General features: G+C 40.9%; 1 protein-coding gene across 2 annotated transcripts in view; it reads left to right on the top strand.

The window, feature by feature from the left end:
* LOC138656666 (bifunctional heparan sulfate N-deacetylase/N-sulfotransferase 3-like) overlaps positions 1-14361 on the top strand; it is an 857911-nt gene that overhangs the window by 676288 nt on the left and 167262 nt on the right. The gene's annotated exons all lie outside the window — the stretch shown is intronic.

Below are 14361 nucleotides of genomic sequence, written 5' to 3'. Positions count from 1 at the left end.
TTATCATTCAAAAACAGGCTGTATATTTGTTTACACTACTTGCTTTATTCTCTGTTTGGTATTTTGTTACTTACTCTACTGACTTTGGGATCTTTCCTTTGTTCAGCATACTTCTTCTAGGTAATTCACACTCTGCTCTGCCCTCCGTTTCATTGGGAGGAACATGAAGCAACTTGTCAGCCTTTTAGACAATTTAGTACAGAGTTGCCATCTCCTAGTCTGTGATTAGGTCTATCTCTTCACCTGCAGGTACTACTAAGGACTATGGAGTGAAAATATCTAATCTGTACAAAAATCATCAGGGTCAGTTGCAGTTTTAAGTGTATAACCAATTTTCCTAAATTAGTTGCTACGCAGGAATAGCTATAACAGGAGCTGTTAGGAGAATTCATGGTGAGCCGCCATCGTGTGGGGATGCCATTGCATTAACTTGGGATGCCAACCTCAGTGGTCAGGTAGGGGCAGACCAAGGAAAGAGCAGGACTTTTATCAGTCTGGACAGTGATTTGTCAGTCTCAGGTATTTGTCCCCATGGTTTGTACGCTATCCTTGTGCATGTGCTTATACAGTCATAATACCGGCGTCTTCACTGTTTTTTGGAACCTCTTCAGCTCCGATCCCGTAATGCCATCTTGTGGATGCAGCTTCTGACTGGCGGCAGCTCTCAGTGCGTGTCTATGAGAGCCAGAATGAGGCTCCTATAAACTTGTATTGAAAAGTGACCTCTGTGCAGCTTCATGAAACACTGGGGCTGCCCTGCAGGTCACTTTTAGCTGGATACCGATGGGAGTGATGCTGGAAAGCGATGAAGGTAGGGGAGTATGAGAAAAGGGGCTATAAAAAAATCTGGAGTGGTGCTTTGAGACAGGGTGTAAATCTTCAAATTATGATCCACTAACATGATTTCACAATAATTGTGCTGTTACGATAACTGCTAAAACAATTCTTCAATGTGAGGACCCCACCAAATAACTTCTCAATTCTCGCTGTTTTGTTGTATATATCGTTTGTTTCTACTTTAACATCCAAGCAGGTTTCAGTAGATATACAGCATAGCTTAAAAATGTTTCCAACCTTTAAATTTTGACATAGTACCAAAAAGAATAAAGATAAGTGGAAAGGGTGAAAGACAAAAGATAAGTATGTGCAAAACATAACCTCAATAATTATTTTGTCATTTAATTTGTAACATAGTAATTTATTAATAGTTCATCCTAAAAAATCAAATTTACACACCTAGATATCATTCCATTGCCAAATAACTAATTTGCCTTAATTAGAAGTGACATACATATTACGTGTTGATTTTACACAAGATGCAGCGGATTTAAAGGTTCACTACGTTTCTAATTGAATTTAATGGAATATTAAGAGGCGTCGTGTAAAAATTAGGGTAATGGGAATTTATTGCTGAATAAACATATTCACGAGACATTAATATCTATTAAAGCTTGAGCATTATTGATAAAGTAAAACACACTATTTAATATTAACTCATAGGCGTTCCTGTGTCACTAAGTTAATTTGTGGTGTAATTAATAATTTGTCTTCTTTGGAAAGATGAGAAATGTAACAGTGCAATGCAACTTTAGTGTCTGTATTTTAGCTCTTCTCCAAAAGAAAGAAAATCATGTTATATCGCCAACAGGAAGATAGACCCATCTGTAGGCAGCTGTTTCAGGGTTCTACCCCTCATTTGCGCAAAACAGGGTTCTAGGTGGCTGGATGAGATATCATATTTGTAGCAAATGGAAGAGGTTCTCATTGAAGAGATCCAACTTGTATATGGTGACTTAATTACAAGTAATCAAAACAGGAAGAAAATAGCAGCACTACACAAGTCTTCCAGTAAAAAAAAACCTTTGTGCTTTATTTTAACAACGTGCTGTGGACATGGTTACAGAGGGCAGGATAATTGCAAGACAAACTGGTTAGGTTAATGGACTTCGGCCGTTTCGCGTGGTATACACTTCAATGGGTCACCCGTGAAGCGTATACCACATGAAACGGCCGTAGTCCATTAACCTAACCAGTTCGTCTTGCAATTATCCTGCCCTCTGTAACCATGTCCACAGCACGTTGTTAAAATAAAGGACAAAGGTTGTTTTTTTTACTGGAAGACTTGTGCGGTGCTGCTATTTTCTTCCTGTTTGGATTCCCACTCATGTTTTTTCAAGCAAGCACGCATTATTCCAGTGGATTACCGTTTGGTGGGGTTGTCGATTCAGCTCATCCTACTGGACTCTGCTAAGACTGTTCAAACAGTGAGTACTCACCTGTTTCTTAGTGCCATTCAGCTTTTTTCTTGTTTTTTATTAGTTACAAGTAATCCTTCTTGAGTAAGAAAAAAAAATACTAAAAATGTTTCCTACTGAATGTGCTCTTACGTATAATTCTATATTAAATACAAAGGAGAATTGTGAATCAGTCATCTACTTGTTAATCCAAATTTTTTATGTTGTTAGGATGCCAATGTAAATAGTTCCTAGTCAGAATAAAGCTAAACCATCATAAATCTCTAGTATTGTAGAGAGATCCTACCCATAGTCCAACAGTGTACAAGGTGTGTAGGAATGATGGAGGCCCCACGGAACCTTCTGGATTTATCTCCTCCTTTTATCCATCCTGAGAGAATCAGACATATGGTTTTTCCCATAGAAGTTTCCCAAGACTGCAGTACAGACCAAAAGCTTGGACACACCTTCTCTTTTAAAGATTTTTCTGTATTTTTATGACTGTAAAAATTGTACATTCACACTGAAGGCATCAAAACTATGAATTAACACATGTGGAATTATATACTTAACAAAAAAGTGTGAAACAACTGAAATTATGTCTTATATTCTAGGTTCTTCAAAGTAGCCACCTTTTGCTTTGATGACTGCTTTGCACACTCTTGGCATTCTCTTGATGAGCTTCAAGAGTTAGTCACCGGGAATGGTTTTCACTTCACAGGTGTGCCCTGTCAGACTTAATAAGTGGGATTTCTTGCATTATAAATAGTGCTGGGACCATCAGTTGTGTTGTGCAGAAGTCTGGTGGATACACAGCTGATAGTCCTACTGAATAAACTGTTAAAATTTGTATTATGGCAAGAAGAAAGCAGCTAAGTAAGGAAAAACGAGTAGCCATCATTACTTTAAGAAATGAAGGTCAGTCAGTCTGAAAAATTGGGAAAACTTTGAATGTGTCCCCAAGTGCAGTGGCAAAAACCATCAAGTGCTACAAAGAAACTGGCTCACATGAGGACCACCCCACACTTTTTTGTTAAGTATATAATTCCACATGTGTTAATTTATAGTTTTGATGCCTTCAGTGTGAATGTACAATTTTCATAGTCATGAAAATACAGAAAAATCTTTAAATGAGAAGGTGTGTCCAAACTTTTGCTCTGTACTGTATATATAGGAGGAGTCATGTTTTGAGCCGGAATAATAGGGAAATAGCTGGTAGGGCCCTTTAAGGTTCCTGAAGGTGTGAAAATGAGCTCTGCAAAGTATATAGAGTTTCTGACTGACAACTTTCTTCCATGGTATAAAAAGCAGACACGTGCCTTCTGGAGCAAATTCATCTTCATGCATAATAATGCACCATCTCATTCTGCAAAGAATACCTCTGAGTCATTGGCTACTATGGGCATAAAAGGAGATAAACTCATGGTGTGGCCACCATCTTCCCCTGACCTCAACCCTATAGAGAACCTTTGGAGTGTCATCAAGCAAAAGATCTATGAGGGTGGGAGGCAGTTCACATCAAAACAGCAGCTCTGGGAGGCTATTCTGACTTCATGCAAAGAAATACAAGCAGAAACTCTCCAAAAACTCACAAGGTCAATGGATGCAAGAATTGTGAAGGTGATATCAAAGAAGGGGTCCTATGTTATCATGTATCTTGGCCTGTTAGGAGGTTTTGGAGTTAAATAGCTTTTTTGTTCAGTGAATGTGACCTCCTAATGCTGCAAATTCCACAAATGAGCATTTTCAGTTCTTTAAAACATATCAAATGTTTAGAAATTCTAAAGTGCCTAATAATTTGGAACAGTGCATGTTGAGTTTTTATTTATTTTGGAGATTATACTGTTATCATTGGGAGTTTTTTTCAATAAAATTTGATGTATACTCTAACGGGTGATGACTTTTATTAGACAGACTGTCAATTGCACCAACCATTTAGGAAAATACGAGAAAAATGGCATTTGCATAATAATTTGGAACATGGTGTATATATATACAGCTCTGGCAAAAATTAAGAGACCTCTGCATAGTGTTCAGTTTGTCTGATTTTTCTCTTTATAGGTATATTGAGTAAAATGTAAATTGTTCTTTTATTCCATAAAACTTCTGACAACATGTCTCCGAGTTTCCAAGCAGTAAATTTTGGATTTTTTTTCTGACAAAGAAAAATGGTCAAAATAAAAAAACAGTGCTTTCAGACCTCAAATAATGCAAAGAAAACAAGTTCATAATCATTTAGAAACAACAATACTCATGTTTTTTTTTACTCAGGAAGAGTTCAGAAATCAATATTTTGTGGAATAACCATGATTTTTAATAACAGTTTGCATGCGTCTTGGCATGCTTTCTTTCAGTCTTTCACACTGCTTCTGGCGCAAAAGTTTAAGCAGTTCTTCTTTGATGGCTTGTGACTATCCCTCATCCTCTTTATTACATTCCAGAGGTTTTCAATGGGGTTGAGGTCTGAAGATTGGGCTGCCCATGACAGGGTTTTGATGTGGTGGTCTCTTAATTTTTGCCAGAGCTGTGTATATATATATATATATATATATATATATATATATATATATATATATATACTTGTCTAAGGGGTACTTCCATCTGTCTGTCTGTCCTTCTGTCACGGTTATTCATTCGCTGATTGGTCTCGGCAGCTGCCTGTCATGGCTGCCGCGACCAATCAGTGGCGGCCACAGTCCAATTAGTCCCTCCCCTACTCCCCTGCACTCACTGCCTGGCGCCCGCTCCGTAATCCCCTCCACTCACCGCTTATACAGGGTTAATGGCAGCGGTAACGGCCCGCGGTGTAACGTGCTCCGTTACCGCTGCTATTAACCCTGTGTGTCCCCAACTATTTACTATTGATGCTGCTTATGCAGCATCAATAGTAAAAATAGGTAATGTTAAAAATAATTAAAAAAAAACAAAAAACCTGCTATACTCACCCTCCACCGCCTTTCTCGCTCCTCGCCACACTCCCGGGACCGCTCCATTGCAAGCGGCAGCTTCCGGTTCCGTCCCAGGACTGGTGTGCGGCAAGGACCTGCCGTGGCGTCACGGTCATGTGACCGCGACGTCATCATAGGTCCTGCTCACACCAGCCCTGGGACCGCAAGCTGCTGCTTGCAATGGAGCGATCCCAGGAACGTGGCGAGGAGCGGCAAAGGTGGCGGATGGTAAGTATAGCAGGACTTCCAACGGGCTATAGGTGAGTATATGTTTATTTATTTTTTTTAAGTCTCTATACTACGTGGCTCTGTGCTGGGCAATATACTACGTGACTGGGCAATATACTACGTGGCTCTGCTATATACTACATGATTGGGCAATATACCGTACTATGTGGGCTGTGCTATATACTATGTGGCTGGGCAATACGTGACTGGGCAATATACTACGTGACTGGGCAATATACTACATGACTGGGCAATATACTACGTAGCTGGGCAATATACTACGTGGCTGGACAATATACTATGTGACTGGCAATATACTATGTCGCTGGGCAATATACTACATCGTTGGGCAATATACTAGGTGGCTGGGCAATATACTACGTCGCTGGGCAATATACTATGTGGACATGCATATTCTACAATACCCGATGCCTTAGAATCGGGCCACCATCTAGTCTAATATATAAAGCTGAATGTGTGTATATGTGTATGTATGTATGTGTGTATGTCCGGGATTGGCATCTGCACCGTCGCAGCTACAGCCACAAAATTTTGCACAGTCACACGTCTGGACCCCGAGAGCATCATAGGCTATGTTGTGAGGCGAAATTTTAACCCCGCGCGTTCCAATTCACCAAACAATTCTGACCCTATCTACATAATGGGGAAAAAGTGAAAGGAAATGTGTTGGAGGCGTCGCAGCTACAGCAACCAAATTTTGCACAGTCACGTCTGGACCCTGAAAGCGTCATAGGCTATGTTGTGAGGTGAAATTTTAACACCGCGCTTTTCAATTCACCAAACAATTTTGCCCTTATCTACATAATGGGGAAAAAGTGAAAGGAAAAGTGTTGGAGGCAAATTGCCAGCTGCCAGATGTGAACAAGGGGGACTTAAAGAGTGAGAGCGATGGCACCAAAGAGTATATACCACACAGTTGCTAAGGTGGGGCCCCGACATGGGATACTCACCACACGCGGGGATATGAACACACACAAGTAAAAATCATGTAAATAACCGCATATTCTTTATTATTAAAATCAAAGGCAAATCATGCCACCAACCGTGACAAACCAAAAAAAACAAAAACAAGTGTTCAACCCAATTAAAATCTATGGGTGATACTAGTAATCCCTGGATAGGAACCTAGATACGCCCTACCTGCCAGCGGAGGTTGGCAACCTAGGGGGGAATGTATTGGCGCCCCCGCTCCACGATGACTAACCCTAGGGGCCCTGATAAACCCTGCAGGCACTAATGAGACCCTCTACCCACAGACTGTAGGACCTCTACCGCTAGACAAGAGAATACTAACCTAGGGAACAACTAGCACCCAGAATAAACATAAAAACAATATGAACACATAACGGGCAATATCCGGTGTCGTGGATGGTAGCTCTCAGCAGAACATGGTAACCACTCAGGTAGCTGGTATCAAATATAAATTCTCACTGTGTACGGGGTTAAATACATCCCCAAGGATTTTATCTCTTGTGCCTTGGACCCTTACAATCAGGGGTCTATTTGGACTTTCAAGAAGACACACTTCATAATTCAGACACCGAGTATACGGAGCATTACAGGTAGTGATACCAGGGTAGAGACCATACCCGTATAACACGAGTTTGATATATAGGTCATACACCTACCACAGTTTGTTTCACTGCAAGTACACCCGATACTCCATCTATCTATACACACCGGTGATAATACCTCATATCCTTAAAACATAAATCGTGGAAACCATTGATACTCATCTGCATTTCAAGGAGTATCGCACACCATCTGCCCTTCTACTGTTAGCGCCTCAACGCGTTTCGCCTACTCAGGCTCATCAGGAGGCCTGATGTAATGATAATTTGTGTCACAAACAATAGCTCAATGCCGACTGATACACACCTCCTTTTATGTCTCCCGCATAATGTGCCGTGTATTTGCGCCTCCCATCCATTTCCTGCGGCGTGTGATGTATAACAGTGTCATGCCGGGCGCCGTACTTTAGAGCGCATGTGCACGCTGGAACGCACAATTGCCATCCACCATGCATCTCGTCGGCCCATATCACTGACCGCTTCTGGTTTACTGTGGAGCTGCTTCCTGTCTGGCGCATTCTCGAGCGCTCACCGAGTCTATACAGGCGGTTGCTAAGCCAACATGCAAATACTGACATCGCAGTCACGGTACATCCCACCAGCCACGGCTCCGCCCCCTTACTTGATGCTTCTTAAAAAGATACAGACTTAAACAGTATCCTGCCTGAATACCATTAAAGGGCCAAACCTTTTAAATATAAACGGGAGACACAGAAACCGGGTGCTCAATAATTGTTGCCACAGACTCCCATAAAGATCAATGTCCATATAATGAGAGCCGGTTACAAGAAAGCGCTGCATACATTTAGATTCTCCCATATTCTTGCACAACGCCATATCTCAGAGGTCTCACCCATAACACCTTCAGATAAGGAGCTTAATCACTGTCTACTATCGCATAATAGATCATTCTCTTGGCTGGCTACTTATAGCCGCTATGCTTTCGATAAATATCGCCATATGATGTAAACTATATGCCATAAGTCCCTGACTCCACCAAGTCTCATGGCACATACATGGAGAAACAAACAAAAGGAGGAAAAATGATGTTATTAATATATCATATAAATATATGTACTTCCTGAATACTAGGAAGTCATTTAGCATAGTCAATGAACCCATATTACTGTAAACTCATTCTCCATTAGAGGAGAAAACGACGCACATCAGACAAAAAAACGTATGTCTACAGGAAACAGGCGTATGACACCTGTTCATTAATTCTGCGAGGTTCCCGGGATTCCATTCTAAATATCCATTCGCATTCACGACGTAGGATCAGTCTGTCAACATTGCCCCCCCCTAGGGTTTGCCTTGACAACCTCTATGATAGTGAACCTAATTCCTATAGTATCCTCACTATGGTGCCTCCGCATGTGTTTGGCCAGTGTCAAGGCAAACCCTAGGGGGGGCAATGTTGACAGACTCATCCTAGGTCGTGAATGCGAATGGATATTTAGAATGGAATCCCGGGAACCTCGCGGAATTAATCTATTATGTGTATGTAGGAGCTAATATATACTGCCAGGGGGGAGGGCTTCCTTTTGGCTGGGGATTGATCAGGCTGTCAATTTAGCTTACAAATACTGAGGTAAAAATACTGACCAAATAATGTGTGAATGCAGTCTAAAACAGGAGCAGATGACACACAGATATCAAATACATACAGGAGATTACACACAGGTATATACTATATACAGGAGAGATGACACACAGGTATATACTATATACAGGAGTAGATGACACACAGGTATATTCTATACACAGGAGGAGATGACACACAGGTATATACTATATACAGGAGCAGATGACACACAGGTATATACTATATACAGGAGCAGATGACACACAGGTATATACTATATACAGGAGGAGATAACATACAGGTATATACTATATACAGGAGGAGATGACACAGGTATATACTATATACAGGAGGAGATGACACACACATATATACTATATACAGGGGACATGACACACAGGTATATACTATATACAGGAGGAGATGACATACAGGTATATACTATATACAGGAGGACATGACACACAGGTATATACTATATACAGGAGGAGATGACAACCTGGTATATACTATATACAGGGGAGATGACATACAGTTACATACTATATACAGGGGCGATGACACACAGGTATATACTATATACAGTGGAGATGACACACAGGTATATATTATATACAGGTGGAGATGACATACAGGCATATACTATATACTGGAGGAGATGACACAAAGGTATATACTATATACAGGAGCAGATGATACACAGGTATATACTATATACATGAGGAGATGACACAAGTATATACTATATACAGGGGGAGATGACTTACAGGTATATACTATATAAAAGAGGAGATGACATAGGTATATAGAGGAGATGACATACAGCAGGTATATACTATATACAGGGGAGATGACATACAGGTATATACTGTATACAGGAGATGACATACAGGTATATACTATATACAGGAGGAGATGACATACAGGTATATACTATATAAAAGAGGAGATGACATAGGTATATAGAGGAGATGACATACAGCAGGTATATACTATAAACAGGGGAGATGACATACGGGTATATACTATACACAGGAGATGACATACAGGTATATACTATATATAGGAGGAGATGACATACAGGTATATAGTATATACAGAAGAGATGACATACACGTATATAATAGAGGAGATGACACATGGGTATATACAATATACAGGAGGAGATGACATACAGCAGGTATATACTATTTACAGGGGAGATGACATACAGGTATATACTATATACAAGAGAAGACATACAGGTGTATACTATATATAAGGGAGATGACAAACATGTATATACTGAGGTGAAAATGAAAAGGTATGAGTGCAAAATGAGAGGAGTGAGGGAAAATAGTGGAGTGATCGGAAAATGACAGATGTGAGGTCGAAATGACAAGTGTTAGGGGGGAATGAGAGGAATGAGGGAGAAAATGAGAGGCATGATGGGAAAATAAGAGACGTGAAGTGCTATAACTAACCACAGATATTTACTATGCCCAGGCAACGCCGGGCTCTTCAGCTAGTTATATATAAAGCTGAATGTGTGTGTTTATGTGTATGTGTATGTGTGTATGTCCGGGATTGGCATCTGCACCTTTGCAGATACAGCCACAAAATTTTGCACAGTCACACGTCTGGACCCCGAGAGCGTCATAGGCTATGTTGTGAGGCGAAATTTTAACCCCGCGCATTCCAATTCACCAAACAATTTTGCCCCTATCTACATAATGGGGAAAAAGTGAAAGGAAAAGTGTTGGAGGCAAATTGACAGCTGCCAGATGTGAACAAGGGGGACTTAAAGAGTGAGAGCGATGGCGCCAAAGAGTATATACCATACAGTTGCTAAGGTGGGGCCCCGACATGGGATACTCACCACACTTGGGGATATGAACACACACACAAAATGCGCCACACACTACCACGTGCTTGAACACACATCACCCTCAGCACATATTTCACCACACATACACCAACCTTGCCACATAAAAGTAGAAACACAAAAGTTGCCGCTCAAAATTCGCCACATGCAAAACTAGGCTCACACAAAACTCGCCACACGTACAAAACTCACCTCATGGAAAACTCACCACACACAAAACTTGCACACACGGAAATATTGCCACATGCACAAAAGTTGCACCACATGCAAAAGTTGCCTCACACAAAATTTGCACATACTCAAAACGCACCACACATAAAACTCGCCACGCGCAAAACTTACCATACGCAATACTTGCTGCACACAACTTGCTACACTAACCTGTCACATGCAACTCGAAACAAAAAGTTGCTACAAGCATGTCGCCACACAAACTCATCTCACAAAAGTCGCTACATGAATGTCGCCACTTGCAACTCAACACACACAACTAGACACATGAAACTCGCCCTAAAACACACACAAGTCTGGTATTATCCTGCAAAAATTAAAATCTGATTAATGAGCAGATATACTACAAGAGCAACAACTGTACCATATAGGAAATACGGCAGCTGTCAGTCACATGACCTGTCTATTATGTGTATGTGTGAGCTAATATATACTGCCGGGGGGGGGGGCTTGCCTTTGGCTGGGGATTTATCAGGCTGCCAATTTAGCTTACTTTTTACTGAGGTAAAAATACTGAGCAAATGATGTGTGAACGTGGTCTAATACAAGAGGAGATGACACACAGATATATACTATATACAGGAGAAGATGACACACAGGTATATACTATATACAGAGGAGATTACACACACATATATACTATATACAGGGGAGATGGCACACAGGTATATACTGTATACAGGAGGAGATGACATACAGGTATATACTAAATGCAGGAGGAGATGACACACACAATTATACTATATACAGGGGAGATGACACACAGGTATATACTATATACAGGAGGAGATGACACACTAGTATATACTAAATACAGGGGAGATGACATACAGGTACATACTATTTACAGGGAAGATGGCACACAGGTATATACTATATACAGGGGAGATGACACACAGGTATATACTATATACAGGGGAGATGACACACAGGTATATACTATGTACAGGAGGAGATGACACACAGGAATATACTATATACAGGAGGAGATGGCATACAGGTACATACTACATACAGTAGGGGATGACATACAGCTACATACTATATACAGGAACCTATAACCCAAGCCCATACCCTCACATTCGGGGCGGGCAACACTTTACTAGATATATCAACATACTACCCAGCTAAACCGGTAAACCAAACCGAATGCTGGGTAAAAAAAGTGTCTTGTACTTCTTTTATATAAAAAGATACAACTTTATTGAAACACATATTATACCTCAGTATAGGGAGATCTCTATTAGCAGCCGCGTGGCACGCTACTCCTTGTCAGACCCCAACGCGCGTTTCGCGACAGCTTCCTCCTGGGGGCGCGTGACGCCCCCAGGAGGAAGCTGTCGCGAAACGTGCGTCGGGGTCTGACAAGGAGTAGCGTGCCACGCGGCTGCTAATAGAGATCTCCCTATACTGAGGTAATATGCATCTTCACTGATTGGTTTAGTGTTGTCATGCTGTAGGCATTTGTTGCCGGTTACATTTGGCTCTATTCAAGGGTCACTTGTTTAGATCTGTGGGCATATATATATACATTAGCAGCAGGTTAATTTAGTGTATGCTGCATGGCAATTTGGCCTCGCTCATGTACAAAGGATCTGTGCCTTATATCCCTCATAGACTTAGTGTTTTTTGTTATATTATTAGACTTATCCAGCGGTCACTGAGTGTGATTTATACACCTGAGTCGGTTTCTGGATTGCTATTGGTATACAGCCGACCAGCTCATTTCTTACATTGAGAAGCACTAGGTCTATGACATTAGGGTTACCAAGCATTATTGTACTTATTTACAGCAGGTGACATGTTCACTTCATAAAAAAATCCAATTTTGGTCATTGCATATGGATATTACTCTATTTAAAATCATTTTTTTGTTATGGGTTATCTATTTAGCAAATTTTATTTAATACGTCTACCTGTCAGTTATTTTGTTTATTGTGGTTCAGAGGTATTGTTTTAATTATTTTTCTATGTGTAATACGTGTTTCAATAAAGTTGTATCTTTTTATATAAAAGAAGTACAAGACACTTTTTTTACCTAGCATTCGGTTTGGTTTACCGGTTTAGCTGGGTAGTATGTTGATATACTATATACAGGGGAGATGACACACAGATATATACTATATACAGGAGGAGATGACACACATGTATATACTATATACAGGAGGAGATGACACACAGGTATATACTATATACAGGGGAGATGACACACATATATACTATATACAGGAGGAGATGACACACAGATATATACTATATACAGGAGCAGATGACACACAGGTATATACTGTATACAGGAGGAGATGACACACAGGTATTTATTATATACAGGAGGAGATGACATACAGGTACATACTATATACCGGAGGAGATGACACAGAGGTATATAGTATATACAGGAGCAGATGACACACAGGTATATACTATATACAGGAGAAGATGACACAAGTATATACAGTGGGGCAAAAAAGTATTTAGTCAGTCAGCAATAGTGCAAGTTCCACCACTTAAAAAGATGAGAGGCGTCTGTAATTTACATGATAGGTAGACCTCAACTATGGGAGACAAACTGAGAAAAAAAAATCCAGAAAATCACATTGTCTGTTTTTTTATCATTTTATTTGCATATTATGGTGGAAAATAAGTATTTGGTCAGAAACAAACAATCAAGATTTCAGGCTCTCACAGACCTGTAACTTCTTCTTTAAGAGTCTCCTCTTTCCGCCACTCATTACCTGTAGTAATGGCACCTGTTTAAACTTGTTATCAGTATAAAAAGACACCTGTGCACACCCTCAAACAGTCTGACTCCAAACTCCACTATGGTGAAGACCAAAGAGCTGTCAAAGGACACCAGAAACAAAATTGTAGCCCTGCACCAGGCTGGGAAGACTGAATCTGCAATAGCCAACCAGCTTGGAGTGAAGAAATCAACAGTGGGAGCAATAATTAGAAAATGGAAGACATACAAGACCACTGATAATCTCCCTCGATCTGGGGCTCCACGCAAAATCCCACCCTGTGGGGTCAGAATGATCACAAGAACGGTGAGCAAAAATCCCAGAACCACGCGGGGGGACCTAGTGAATGAACTGCAGAGAGCTGGGACCAATGTAACAAGGCCTACCATAAGTAACACACTACACCACCATGGACTCAGATCCTGCAGTGCCAGACGTGTCCCACTGCTTAAGCCAGTACATGTCTGGGCCCGTCTGAAGTTTGCTAGAGAGCATTTGGATGATCCAGAGGAGTTTTGGGAGAATGTCCTATGGTCTGATGAAACCAAACTGGAACTGTTTGGTAGAAACACAACTTGTCGTGTTTGGAGGAAAAAGAATACTGAGTTGCATCCATCAAACACCATACCTACTGTAAAGCATGGTGGTGGAAACATCATGCTTTGGGGCTGTTTCTCTGCAAAGGAGCCAGGACGACTGATCCGGGTACATGAAAGAATGAATGGGGCCATGTATCGTGAGATTTTGAGTGCAAACCTCCTTCCATCAGCAAGGGCATTGAAGATGAAACGTGGCTGGGTCTTTCAACATGACAATGATCCAAAGCACACCGCCAGGGCAACGAAGGAGTGGCTTCGTAAGAAGCATTTCAAGGTCCTGGAGTGGCCTAGCCAGTCTCCAGATCTCAACCCCATAGAAAACCTTTGGAGGGAGTTGAA

This window comes from Ranitomeya imitator, chromosome 1, assembly GCF_032444005.1.
Source record: "Ranitomeya imitator isolate aRanImi1 chromosome 1, aRanImi1.pri, whole genome shotgun sequence".
Classification (NCBI taxonomy): domain Eukaryota; kingdom Metazoa; phylum Chordata; class Amphibia; order Anura; family Dendrobatidae; genus Ranitomeya; species Ranitomeya imitator.
The sequence above is the reverse complement of the archived record's forward strand: the minus strand, read 5'-3'. Positions and strand labels throughout refer to the sequence as shown.